This window comes from Opisthorchis viverrini, assembly GCF_000715545.1.
Source record: "Opisthorchis viverrini unplaced genomic scaffold opera_v5_430, whole genome shotgun sequence".
Taxonomy (NCBI): Eukaryota; Metazoa; Platyhelminthes; class Trematoda; order Opisthorchiida; family Opisthorchiidae; genus Opisthorchis; species Opisthorchis viverrini.
Genome location: NW_008752087.1, coordinates 72,438 through 86,828, shown reverse-complemented (window position 1 = coordinate 86,828; position 14,391 = coordinate 72,438). Strand labels below are relative to the sequence as shown.

The window sequence follows — 14,391 nt, the reverse complement described above, 5'->3', positions numbered from 1 at the left end:
AGCACCAGAAGCTGCGTTGGTTGGGACATGTTTTACGCATGCCGAACCATCGTTTGCCGAAGAGAGTACTGTTTTCCATGCCCAATTCGGAGTGGCGTAAACAGAGAGGTGGCCAACCCATGACCTGGCAGAGGAGTATGAGGGAGATCACGAAACGCTTGGGTGCTGTCGGTGCTACTCTCCTTCCAGGGTGGGAACCGCGTGATCCTCACTGTGCCTGGTTGGAGACACTACAGGATACGGCTGCCAACCGATGTCAGTGGCGTTCTTGTTGTCAGTTTCTATCCAAATTGCCTGAGTGAATGTCTGGAGGTGTAGGCACCTCGGAATGATTGTGTTAAGCTAACACTAAGTCCCTCCCCCATCCACCTTTATTCTTTTCTCTACAATAAGGCTTTCAAATAAGTCATGGTTGTACGGCAGTGAAGCATTGGTGTCATGCTGTCGTTGATGATGATGATGACCAGTTATTATGGTCGCTGAGCTGGGCAACTTCATTGCAAACGTTCCACCACCAATCGAGATGACATCATCGGTGCGTTGTGAGGGAGCTTAGTGGTGCGTAGCGATGGGTTGATGCTTGTGTGTTGAGTAGCTGTTCATGTGTATAGGATTTCCAGTTACGCGCAAAGAGAACCACGTTGACCCCACCCAGGAAAGTCCGAAGAGTCCACAACGTTTATTTTCGAAGTAGCTGCATTCTTTTCGCGCCGGCACCTCCCTTCCGGGAGCTTTTGGTCTCAAAGGTTCAGAGGGGTAATCATGCTTTTATCATATCAAGTATATCATAACGCAGGCGACAGAGTTTAAAATCCAAAGCTTGCACAAATACGGTTTTGCGATTTGGCCCCATGGCGTGAAAATCTAAATCCAACCACCACATCTCCAAAACTCCTTGACAGCACCTCAGTACTCGTGCCTCCTTCGGGTGGCATGGTAGATAGGCAACGAACTGATGTTGCAGTTGAACGATGTCAGGGTGTAGGCTGTCCGACTCTCGGTAAAAAAAAACTATATGCAGCTTAATAAGTTGTGTGAATGTTAGTGGATAGACGCAGGGACTTTGAGAATGAAAAAGTGATGTACAAGTGCTAAGTTCTGATAACCTATCAATCCACTCTTACTAGCCCCATACTGTAAAAAGGCTATGTTTTCTCGCTTCCATGCGAAAAGTTGTCTGATCTTGGACCTGTGAAGTGCTCGCAGTCATTCATCCACCAGAATCTACGGCCCTCCGCATGACTTCAGTGTTTCGAACGTGACTATGCCCTGCTTTTTTCAGTGCATGTAGGGCATGCGGAATGTGAGGACATGCTATGCGTCATTGTCTCCGCGATATCTGGAATCGCTAACCTATATTCCTTCACCTTACTGTCGAAAATTAATTTCACGATCCGACGCGCAATCGGTTTCTCTCACTCTCTTGAGACTGGGACACAATGCGTGTATTTCAGCTGAGCAACTATCGGGTCGGTCGAACTGCCCTGGCCAGACGATCATGTAGGTCGTAGGGAGCAGAACAAGACCTGTTTTTTTACTACAGCAGGTGGGTCAAAACTGGGGAAGAAGTTGGATATTTTAAATGGTTGTGCTTATGATGCGTCAGAACATGTGCCCATTGGTGCCGATCGTGTGACTTGCCAGTAAGGGCTTCAAATCATGCACGGTAGTCTTGGGTGTACATCCAGAAATTCGCGACTGGTTAGCAGAGACCGTTCCGCTCTTCAGCACTTCGCTTGTTATCAGTCGTTGAACCCCGGATTGCCTGTTCCAGTCTGACGCTACATTCACGGATGAGTTTGTGGATATATCCGTTAATTGTGGCAGTACCTGGCTAACAAGTGTCCCGGACCTCTGTCTCTCGACTTCTCCTGCCTAGGCTCTGGCAACCTGACAGTATCGCAGCCCTCTTGTCTCCTTCTGGCGGCATAGCAGTTAGGCACCGAAAGGGTGCCGTAGCTGAGCGATTTTTTAGTATCCCCTCCGAATTTTATTCCCTTATAATACCCCTGTATGCCAACCGTTGTGTGCTCGTACTGTTAGCCAGCAAGCCTTCACCTGCGCTTGCCACGTCCATTGGTATAAACCGAGACTGTCCTCTCACCATTCCTATTGAACCGTGTTTTTAATGTATTGCTTGAAACCCCTCTGCCATCATCTGAAGCTCTGGGAGTCGAGGTGTCTCCTGGGCGTTCGCTCCAAAGTGTTGTATACCCAGCCAAGCTTTTCTCCACAGTTCGGATCTCCTAGAGGTGCAATCCATTTTAAACAACCTAAGTAATCCTGCCGCATTGTTTGATGTGCACTTCACACCTGCGAAGTGCAAATGCTGCGAGGAAAATGGGTTGGAGCAAACATAAACCTTATGCCTATGGGTAAGTTAATCGACGTAGTGGATAAACTTATTTCTCCGGTCAGTTGTATAGGTTCTGGTAAAGACGATACCACTTTTTGAGCCAGGAAGACCAGAACAGCGCTTGCTAATCTCCGACATCTATGACGCCGGAGCGCCGCTAGTTTGTATACATCGCGGAGCTCGAGATCACTCAGTAGATTGGTATTACGGATAGGGACTGGATCCAGATTGAGCGTGAGAACAAGGTGGAATTGCATAGATTGAATAGTGCTTTACTTGTCTAGTAATAGACGTAAATAAGTCTGTCAATAAACAACCATTCCTCTTGCTATCGGGTACTATTGCGGTAACTTAGATATACTACCTCCGGCTTCTGTCTAAATTCATTAATAATGCAGTCCTACATGTTTGAAACAAGGTTCAACATATAGCCTTTCAAACGATATTTTTCCGGCTCCAGGCTTCTCTGAATCATTAGGCGACTCACTGTGTTGGGCTTCCGTTACGAAACGTCTCATGCTTCTGCTGGAAAATGACAAGAAGTCCCGAGTGCCGCGATGCGTTCGCCTGCGTGCTGAATCCTGTTTATATTGACTCCACTGGTTAGGGTGTGTACTGAGGACAGCGTCTCAATGGCTCTCATGGAGTACTGTCCTTGCAATTTTAAAAGCAGAACTCTACAAAAATTTATAGGTGCTATCTATTCAGTCGTTTGCCGGACCGTGTAGATCCAAAAGATCTAAAAGTCTGTCGGAAACTCAACTTCCGGATATACATACGCTAGGTTTCGTAGACAAGTTAAGATGGGCCAAGTAACCGAATTGAAAGCTCGAACCTCACAAACATTGGTCTCAATTCTTCTCCATGAAGGATTGCTTCCTTGCTCAGTTGCATGGTGGGTACCATCGGTAAGCTTTTATGAATGTCCACTGAATAAGATAACCCTCTAAAACCAATCCGATGGACCCGACACTGTCGTTATCCGACCAAGTTCTTAGCTGCCTTGTAGATCTCACTTAACAGATGTATGTCAATCTTCATTCAACAGTATGGTATCAACAAGTGACCTGTAACAAATCCGGAAATACTGGTGATCGATTACAGTTCTAACCAGATCAGGACTTCCCGCGAACCGACGCGTCATATGCTATCTCTGCCCAAAGCAACAACTAACGCACTTTAAAACCACCTTCGGATCAGTTTTTTCACTAGGCTTCATGGTGGCGTCATTGTTTGACCCCGTAAACCATCTCCAGACTAGGTTTTCAGTTGTCTTGTGCGACAGCGCCATTCTGAACAAGGCAGTGGCAATAGTGAGAATTTGGACAGTTTTCCGTCTTTCTTGCAGAGGGTGTTTTCCAACTACTAATCTGCGTCCCTGTATCAATCTGGAGTCATCAACATTGACAGCAACACTAATACTCCAGTGCCGCACATTCTTCTCAGTCTATTTGATGGGAAGATGAAAAACTTGGCCGGGAATGTGGTCCAGGGCTAGCCTACCGCAAACACCGAACTGGGCAATCTGGGTGGAAACTGACAGCATGAATTCCATGACATCGGTTAGCTGCCATGCCGTTCGATCTCTCCAGCCAAGCAGAAAGTCGTGGACCCCATTCTGGAAGGTGAACACCACTTGCCATGTCCAATCGTGTCCACCCCCAGGTTTCCACGCCTAAATTAGGCGCGGAAAGCAGTGCTCTTCTCGGCAAGCGTAACACCTGACCCGGCCACCTTAGCACATTCACTGAGCGATGTGCCTTATGCTTCACTAGAGACCTATGTCCTGATTACCTCATTGCGAATTCACTGGTCCCAGCCGATTCCAGCTACACTTGTGAAACATCGGTCTCGGATCCTCCACCCGGAGTGGCCAAGTATTGCAGCTGCACAACAATAAAGTCCGTACCGTAGTCTAATACACACGCCCTTCAAGACCCAGTTATACGCCTTTTTGATGCCACAGGTTGCGCATATTGGCAAAATCAATCCTAGCCTTTGGAACTCCGGCGTTGACCTCGTCTGTCACACTACCGTCAGAGCTAATTCAACTGGCTGGACACGCTTGACATTGCACCCAAACCTTAAGCTGCCATCTTGATATAGTGGTCGGGCTTGAGTGCTGCAATGATCCCGCGGGCTAAACCGGCTGCAACTTTGATCCAGAAAGTGCAAACATGCCAGGAAAGCCAAAGGGGAGCAGTCAGACTAGTAGCAGAGAAATCTCGTACTACGAGTAATCATGCTAAGATGCTTTCTGGAGGTAAATTCGCCCTGTCCTCTTTGGTAGGAGTGTGAAGGCTGTAAGGTGTTTCCCCCAGGCAACCAGCATGTCCATATCCATTGATGCTGCTTTCCTCTGATAAAAGACGGGTTAGAAAAAGTTGGCCCTATAACCGCTCGCTCCGATCGCCCGACCTTTGACCGTGACCGCCGGCGCATTATTCACTACGGTGCTGCTGTGGCTGCATTAGGGGAGGCAGTAATGCCTTACTCCCCGCGTTAGGCCAAGACCATGCAGCCGGGCACAGTTCTGTGTCCACCGATGCTCCTCCTGTTACGGATGGCGTATCGATTCTGATTGAGGGCGAGAACAAGCCTAAATAGCGTAGAATGAATAGCGCTTTACTTGTCTAAGAATAGACGTACATAAGCTAAAAGTGAAGGCGAACGCATGCTAAATACGAAGCGATAATGCGAACACAAAGGATAGCCATGACCTTTCCCCAACCCCTTCCCACCATAAGCAAACGTTGATGGGTCATTTGACCGGCAGTTATCCGACCGACCCGCCTCTTGCTTCCCGCTACCTATTAACAATAAAATAAGACTTCGCTAAACCACAATATCCTTTCTATGTTGCGGCTTTTAACGTTCATGTTCTGTGTAAACTTAGCAAACAAGCAATGGCGCTGGAACGTTATACTCTCTTGAAATTGATGTATGCTGTGTCTTCGAAACACGCATACAAACCCCAAACGTGGTTATGCATCTCAGAACGCCAAGGATGAACTCAGCTGTTTCATGTTTCTCCCTCCGTGTGTCCGGTGATCTAGTAGCGATAACCCGTGGAATGTATGGCGTGAAAGTTGCACGCAGCCCCAGAGCTGAACGCACTTTGCTGCATTGTATCCCAGTGAATAGTCGTCTTTGCACCATCCGGTTATCCAGTCCAATCAAGCTCAATGCTTCAACATAAAAAGCGGTGCCTGTTTGTAGTGTCAACTTATGCTCCAATGGATTGCAGTTCTGATGCTGAGAAGGATACTTTCTATCGAGTTACCCAGGCTTATTCGTCAAGCAAGATACACTAATATTGTGATCCTCGCGGGCGATATGAATGCTAGGGTGAATCGTCTGAGCTCCTTGGAATCATATTTGGGTGGTTGATTCGGAATCATTGCTCATTGCACAGACAACGGAGAGCGACTGCAGTTGTGTGCTGATCATGAACCTTTTCTGGCCAGTACGAAGTTTCAGCATAAACTTTCGCATTGTGTAACCTGGCGGCCATCGACTATAAAGCAACCATGGGCCAAGTTGGATCACATGGCCATCAGCCACCGGTAGAGAGCTACAATTCAAGACTGCCATTCCTTCGGGTGCACACTTGATTCCGATCACGTCATGGTGCATATACGCCTGACAGTACGTTTCGCCTCAGGTCTTTTCAAGTCAGCAGGACGTATGCCAACCCACCAACTTTGAAGAACTGCCATAGCTCAACGGTATTGTTTTGACCTAGCCCAATAACTCCGGAGTCAACCAGTACTGTACTGGCAGTGAACATGTGGATGAAGCATGGCAAAATGTGAAAGGAGCTGTGCTCGCGGCGTCCAGTGCTATTTGTTCGACCTCTCCGATTCGACCGCAACACCAACAGATGTCGTCGAGATCACTAATTATGACATGCCAGGAAATCCATACCAGCAGGCAACAAGTATGACGGCGCACGCATATCCCTCAAACGTCGGATAGTGAGTAACCTAAAGGAAGACCGAAAACTCTGCTGGACATCGAAAGCTCGGGAAAAGGAGAATGCTTTTGCTGCCGGAAATAGCCGTGTCCTATATCAACTAATGCAATCGAGTGGCCCTAGGCAAGCAGCGGTCAGTGAAACGCTAAGTGAAAAAAGTGGCTCATAAATTCACTCGCAAAAGCGCCGACTGGAAAGATGGAGTGAATACTTCGAAGAAAAGTCTGGCTGGTCTCCTGCAGCACAGCCTGTGGAGATAATAAAGTGTAAACGTTGATCGCTCGTCGGAGGAGGAAATAAAGTACGAAATACCCGTACTGAAACGTGGGCTGGTACCAGGACCGGACGGTCTGTATCCGGCCCTCTTCAAAGAAGGCGGAGAATTCCTGGTGACCCATCTAATGAAGCTTATTAGTTCTATATGGAACGAAGAGAGCGTGCCTGCAGAATAAGCATGTCAACAGTTATTCCCATCTCCCAAAAGGGTAGCGGACGCTGTGTGAAAAACATCTTGGAAGTTATGGAATCGAAGAGGCTCTCTGACCTTATCCTTCGAAGTTTGACTGAACACAGAGGAGACAGATTCGTAAAAACCAAGCTGGATTCCGTCAGGCAAGAGGATGCATCGATCACATTTTCACCCTCCGGCAAATTCTGAAACAGCGGCACTGCTTCCAGCAACCAACAATTGTTGCGTTCCTTAACTTGAGAGCTATTTTTGACTCTGTGGACCGTCAAGCAGCTTCTATGGAGCAAAAGTTACCCCCATAAATTCTTTAACCTCCTTAAGGCACTGCACGCCAACTGCCGCGGACGTGTGGAGGTCTCCGGGAAGATCTCTTCTGAGTTCACCACGTCAAGTGGTGTCAGGCAAGATTGTACTCGTTCACCTCTTGTATCCAACTTCGTCACTGATATGGTTATGAAAAAATCACTGCCAGCCTCTAATGCCTATGCATCCAAAGTTCACCCGGAGCATTCCCTCACAGAGATCGAGTGCGCGGACGGCGTAGCTCTTTGGTCTGACGCCGTGGCAATGCAAACAATATTAAATAATTTGGTTCTTTCGACTCACCTGGAACCCAACTGAATCTCTCGTTTATGATGTTCTCAGGCAACTGAATGTGCTGCACCAGGCCGCCTCATGTTTCAGTCGCTACGATATTTGAAATATCGCGATACATGTATATATTTGTAATGTACTACTCATAAGGTTGCTGAAAATCCATCGACAGCCCACGACCGGTTTCGCTCTTCTTGGGGCTCATCAGTTAGGCGCAGTCCCCGGGTTTCCGTCAACCTTATGTTCTACTTGAAGCTAATTTCGCGCAATTTTGTTTCAAGTAGAACAGAAGGCTGACGGAAACCCGGGGGCTGCGCCTACCTGATGAGCCCCAAGAAGGGCGAAACCGGTCGTGGGCTGTCGATGGATTTTCAGCAACCTTATGAGTAGTACATTACAAAAATATCAAATAATCTAAATGATTCTGCCTTGTGGTTTGGCGCGTACTTCACGCCTGAAAAGTGTCAAGTGCTGCCGGGAGACTTAAAAATTCAGCTGTAACACCCTTTCGGTGCTTAGTTGCCATGCCACCCGAAGGAAGCACGAGGGCTGGGATACTGTCATATTGCCCAAGCCTAGACAGGGGAAGTCGAGAAGCAATGGTCGGGTTCGAACCACGGACCTTCCGGTCAGTAAATTCGTGCTTTAACCACTTGAGTCATCTCGTCTCCTGCTGTAAGACTGGGTGAGCTTGAACCCCAACCTCATGCTTGTTCATGAGCCGATTGAAGTGGTGGACAAATTTGTCCACCTGGGCAGATGTATCATTTCTGGCGGTCACGCAAAGGATGATATTTTCATCCGTATTGGGAAGGCCAGAGCAGCTTTCGTGTACCTACATCACTTGTGGCGTAGGCGTGACATAAGCTTATCCGTCAAGAGTCGAGTTTACAATGCTGCGGCGCGCTACATACTATTATACAGGTCAGAAACCTGGCTGCTGCACGCCGAGGACGATTTCTTCGGAGCGGTGCCCTAGTCTAGTGGGAACACCAATCAGTAAGGTTGAAGCACCTCGAATAGTTTTCGGAAGAAATAACTTGTCAATGTTGGATGATCTGACCGCACTCCATTAGTTGCGCTGGCCTGGTCGCTTTCTCCGTATGTCAGTCAACTAAATTACACGAAGTGCTTTTTCCGCACAGCCACGTGAAGGATGGAAACAAGCCCGGGGATGTCAAACAGTGGCCTCGCAGCGAAGTTTGAAAGCCACTACCAATAATTTCCCCATTTTCAATTAAAACTCCACTGATATCCCTGTATTTACGCATATCGTGTACCGCCTTCAATGTGCAGCTGTATACCCTATCTCCCCAACCCATCGGTGAACCATACTGCGGTAGAACCATTGTACGGCAAGTACGTTGTCCGTACAGCTGATAATGATTGATGATGATAATGTCACACAACTCCTGGTGCCACTCATTGAATTATTATTGGCGTGCTCAAAAACTTCATACCGCAGCTTGACTGCACCTCATGGGTGCTGAGAGATGGACTTGACCAGCTTTTTAAATAATGCTTGCTCACCCGGCTTTTCTTTCAAAAATGAGAACAATATCTTTAGTATATTCCAGGTTCACAAGGTTCTCGCTCGGAAAGATGTGGACACGGGTTCTGGAGGCCTTCCATTTCTCGCCTCGTTATCAGTGACGAAACTAATCACAGATGGGGACAATTAATGCCATTGTTGGCACCGTTGTTTGTAGGATAGTTTCTAAGAAGCTCATCATGCACTCTCCCGCACTCCAAACTATGTGATTACAGACAGCGCACCACATCCAGGAATCTGTGGGGCATACCCTATTGCACGTGTTAAGAAGAACCAACCGGTCGACAGAATCGAACGCACACATGAAGCTAAGGAGCACCCTATATGGTTGCCGCCGCTCTACCACTTGACGAAATGTGAAGGTGTCCACGTAGCTTGTTCCCGACCGGTATCGTGCTCGTTATTCCCGGGTCCTGTCTTCACCTTCGTGAGACGATATTGGATAAGTGACACAGAATCTGGTTAAAACAGGGGTTGAGCCAATTCTTCCGTGATTGTAATACCTACTGCGAGCATCTTTTTTTAATGGGTACCACTACTGACTCATCCTAGTTGGCTTGGACGGCCACTTTCGGCCAGTTAGGGGCAAATAAGTTGGACAAGCACATCCTGAGGATTTCATCTCCATCTTTGGATAGAGCTGATGGGAGGGCATGCGCTTATTTCCGAAGCCGTCAGGGGTTCCAAGTTCACTGTCCAGGGCCGCGTTGCCGGTCAGTAATTGGGCTAAGAAAATGCAGATGGCCAGTTGAAGTGTTGCATGGAACTGGAGACGTGTGGAATATCATAACAACACCCCCCGACACCACCCTTGGATACCCCGTCCTTCCAAGGTGTTTGGAACAGTTTTAAGTGTCACTGTACACACTTCAAGTCTTTGAAGGCCGACAGCTAGGAGAGACCACGTCTCACAGGCCTATGTTGGTACACCTCCGGCGGACCTTCCTTCGAAGGCCGATCTCTGGGCGTTTCCATAAAGCGGTGTGAATCTGCGTGAAGATCTTCCTGACGTTGTCGATGTGATTGTGTTTTTGCCGTGTTTGGGAGGATGGTGGAGTCCGAAGGAATCGACTTGATTTATAGTCTTTCGGTTAGTACCAAGTGAACTAGACTGGATATCCATGTTTGTGGTGAAGAATTTCTTTTTTTCTGCAGGATTTCGAGGTGTATTAGGCGACGCGATCGAAGAAAGGCTGTGTTTGTGTTGGATGTATGCTCAAGCTGGTGGTATCACCGACGTGATTGTTTTTTGGTACTCCAAAATAGCTACTGATGACATGCGACGTTATTTAGTCAGTCACGATATTCAAAAGCATCGATGAAGGCAGGAAAATTTGCTGAACACAAGGGTTTAGTTGCCTTGGTCTATTCCCAAAATATTCGGATGTAGGCTTTTAGACCTGATGAGGTTCAATAGCTTATCTATCTAGCACGTCATCAGCTTTCGAAACAGACTCTATTGACTGAGTCAAATGCTGCACAGAACTCAATGAACTAAGTGGTGATTGGTCGTTGGAACTCGTAGCGGTATTCCGAAACACGGTGTAGTGTGAACATTTGGTCAACGCAACTTCCCAGTTTACGGAGGTTTCCCTCCACACCTTCATCGCTTCCTTCACCCGGCACAGCAGTAGTATGGTAAAGGCTGCACTCCATGTCAAGATAAATAAAAAATCGCTCAACTTCAACACCCGAAGAAGCACGAAGGCTGGGATACCACCAGGTTGCCCAAGTCTAGACATGGAAAGTCGAGGGACAGAGGTCGGGTTCGAACCACGGACCTTCAGGTCAATAAATTAGCGCTCTAACCACTTGAGCCATCTCGCTCCCTTCCCCCAATATCAGGATGATACCCCGGGAGTTCTTACAAAGCGTTCTGCAGCTATCTTATGTAGTAGTAGTATTAGTAGTATTAGTGCGTCGATATTCTATGTTGAGCATGTCGGTTTTTGAAGGAGTTCAAGAACTGCGGACAAACAGGCTTGGTAGTTTTCCACGTGGACACTGTCTTCACCTGGAGACTTCTTGCTGTTTACTAGCTTTGTTGTCTCGGGGTGTATGGCTTGGAGGTTGTGGTGTCTGTGGTGGGTAATTGTTATTTTGAGGGGCCGTTGAACAGTAAGCTGAAGTGTTCAGTCCATCCCTTGAGCTTATTCTCATACTATATTATTAGTTGGCCGTCAGCGTCTCTACTACTGTGCTGTTGGCCTTGCCATTAGTCTGAGGCGGACGGGTCAGCCGGAAAATATGTGACCGATCACCGACATTTGCGATTGTCGGTTGTAACTTGCTGAACGGTAGTGCAACTCTGTATCGGTCCCTTGGCTTCCTGCTCCGCCCACAAATGACACACACAACACAACCCTTTATGGAGACAAGGGAAAATTATTACAACTGTATTTATAGGGTCATCACAGAATGTTCCGTAAGGGGGCGAGAAGCGTCGAGTCAAAGATGCTCGATCCGGATTGGCTGGCACTAACCAATCAGGGCATGCCTCCGTTTGATCCGTGTCCTGCACGTGACACATCCGTCCAAATGGTGTGATGTTCGGTTACTAGGGACGGTTGGCCTCCGGACCATCCATTCTGCATGTCGTTATTGACCAGTATTCCCTAGGATCTTTCCCGGACGGGCGAAAAGTGGTGTTCGCCGAATTTGCCTATGTAGTCTATCGCGAGGACGGATCATCCTTCTAGTCTGTGTGGTGTTGTTATGTGAATCCGAGCTTATTGTATGCACGTCAACGGACAGATATTGGGAAGTGGCAGATTGGTAGTCAGCTGGCTGGTGATCGCAACGAAAGTTGGTGACACTTTTTGAAGACTCCAAGGCGGATCATGTTGACCCATTCTGTAGGTCCTGGCGGTGACGCAAATTTCCAACTTTACGTGTATAAGGGTATAATGTAAATCGCATTTTACCAAGGTTTCTGCCCCACGGCAAGACGTAGTCTTACAATGGTCGAGCTGATTGGTTTCGTCTAACTCCACTCGAAGACGTGTAGGGAAGATGTAGGACAAGCAATGCTAAGCGCTACTGCCCTCTTTTTCCGATTCATTTTATGGTCGATACGCTCCTGGATCATGAACGTCACCATCGACCAGAACTCAGCAGCGGCAATTGTTGGCGCGTAACCGACACAGTACCACGGAGGTCGGATGCTCTTTTAAGAGTGTGGACGAAAGGGAAAGGGTATACACTTGACAAAAGGCCCTACTTTCCAAGGGAAACCGATCACACTGGAACAGCAATGAGATAAGCACGTCTAAGTGCCTTGCTGGAGTAAAGCACCAGTTGAATTGAACCACCCTTCCTTTGCAGATCTCATCTCTCGAGGTCTACGAGGACAAGCAGACTCTGGCCGCGTTGCACTCAGCATGGTTGCCACTGGGACTGGTTAGGTGGTGTGTCCTGTTTGGGTCCTAACCACATTCACGATGATTACGCATAAATTAGCCAGGAAAGCGCGAAAATCTGGGCATCCAGTTTGGCTACAGCTGCTTTCGTTTTGCATGACCATGTTGCGCTCTGTCCTCTCGAAATCATTTACCATTGGTTTAGGGTAGGTAACAGTAGCTTCGTTGGTAAATGGTGGTTTGACATGCATAGTACATGTCCCAAATCACCTTGGTTAGTCAAACTTCATTTTCTACTCCAGTGATTTCGATACGTTCCCGAGTACTCGCCTTCACATCACCGTCAGTGTCGAAATTGATGTTTCAGTGTTGTACAACCACATGGTTTATTTACTCGTATTTAAGGCCGTAAAGTAACAAGGGGGGGTTGTTGTCATAGGACCTGGTGCTGACATACCATGTTAGCTTTGCCCAAACCACTAAACGCTCAAGTAGACAACCAGGAAGGGAGCTGGCAGAACTAATCCCAATGAAGTCGGTTAGCCGCCGTATTTCGCCTCGTCAACAATCAGGCGCGGTCATGGGAATACCATCCTGGAGGATGGAGCTTATCAAGTATACCCAACATCGTTATCTCTCGCACCCTCCTTCCAATTCAGTCAATCCAAGCCCTGTAATGTATACCCCATTATTGCATCAGTGGCAACATTGAACGACAAGAGTGATAGACAACAGTCATGCCAAATCCCTCCAATTATGGAAAACCTGCTTTGCAGTTCATCGTAAATTATAATATCATTGGGATATTATGACAAAGAGTGCATCTTTGCCATCGGAGAAAACCATCAGCCTAGAGATTTCAGCCCAAGATGATCTGGCGTTACGCCACCATACTCTGTCATCAATTATTTGTTGACTTCTCTGTTATCTCCAAAACTTACGTTTACTGTGGTCATCCATGCATAAATCCCATAAGCCATGAGTTGTCTTGCCATCTGACACCGCTATTCATATCGTGATTAGCTGTAACTAAACAGCTCCGGTAGTTTGGAAGCCGAGCTGCTCTAGCCGTCGCACTACATTGCAGGTGCAGTCGCGCTCAATGAAGGTGTTTCATAGGAGGTACGTCTCGATGGACAAGCAGATCTTGTTTACTGACCGACCCACTTGTTGGAACAAATGATCACTTGATGTGACGTGAGGATTGCAGTCACCTGACATCTCGCACTTCACTGAGTCTTAGTTCCTTTTAGACTGCCCAGCAGTTACTGTGGAGACCACCACCACCACCACCCACACTAGAGATTTCCTTGTTAAAAGATGCTTTCATTTTTGTGTATCAATGGGCAAATGTCTTCCTGCGAACCGCTTACCAAATCAGTTCGAAATGGCTCAGAGGTTACAACACAGCTGTTGACCGAGGGCTGCACTATTCGAATCTATCCCTCACTTTTCAGTTAACTCAGTTTAGAGTTGGGAATTATGGCAGTGTCCAGAATTCCGTCCTTCTTTCCGGTTGAACTGCAGCTAGATATGGTAATTGATTGATTCAAGTTGTGTAGAACGCGTCCTTGTTTCGGGACAGGTTCACACAGTCTAGTTAGATTAGAGTAGGTTGCCCAAAACCTGCCTAGGCTTGGGCGACCTGGGAGTATCCCAGCCCTCATGCAACCTTCGCGTGGCATGGCAGCTAGGCACCGAAAAAGTGCTACAGCTGAAAGATCGAGAACGAAAACGTTCATTGTCGACTTCATATAAAGCCAGTGGATGCTCGTCTTGCTCGGTAGCCCAAAAGCGTTAACTGAGATCTAAACTCAGACCGTGACTCACGTCCAGCAGGCCGAATAAGGGCACGGTTACAGAAGCTCATTGTCAACCGAACCCATGCAAATACTCTCCCCAGTCGTCCGGACGTTGGTATCTATTGTTTGTTAGGTCTCCGCTGTTACCTCCGATAAACTCTTTTGCGCCGACCTTTATCTATTGAATATCCTAGTTCCAATACACCTGTTTGTCTACGCAAGTTTCGTTTGAGCTGACGTCTGACAAGCCATCCAGCCGAATTATGCTCTCAGACCGGAGGTA

The 14,391-nt window shown here is 47.5% G+C and overlaps 1 protein-coding gene across 1 annotated transcript in view; it reads left to right on the top strand.

Annotated features, from left to right (window-relative positions):
* The window catches only part of T265_10957 (hypothetical protein), a gene marked incomplete at both ends in the record, with an annotated part of 18,914 nt that overhangs the window by 3,150 nt on the left and 1,373 nt on the right, over nt 1-14,391 (top strand). The window lies entirely within an intron of this gene.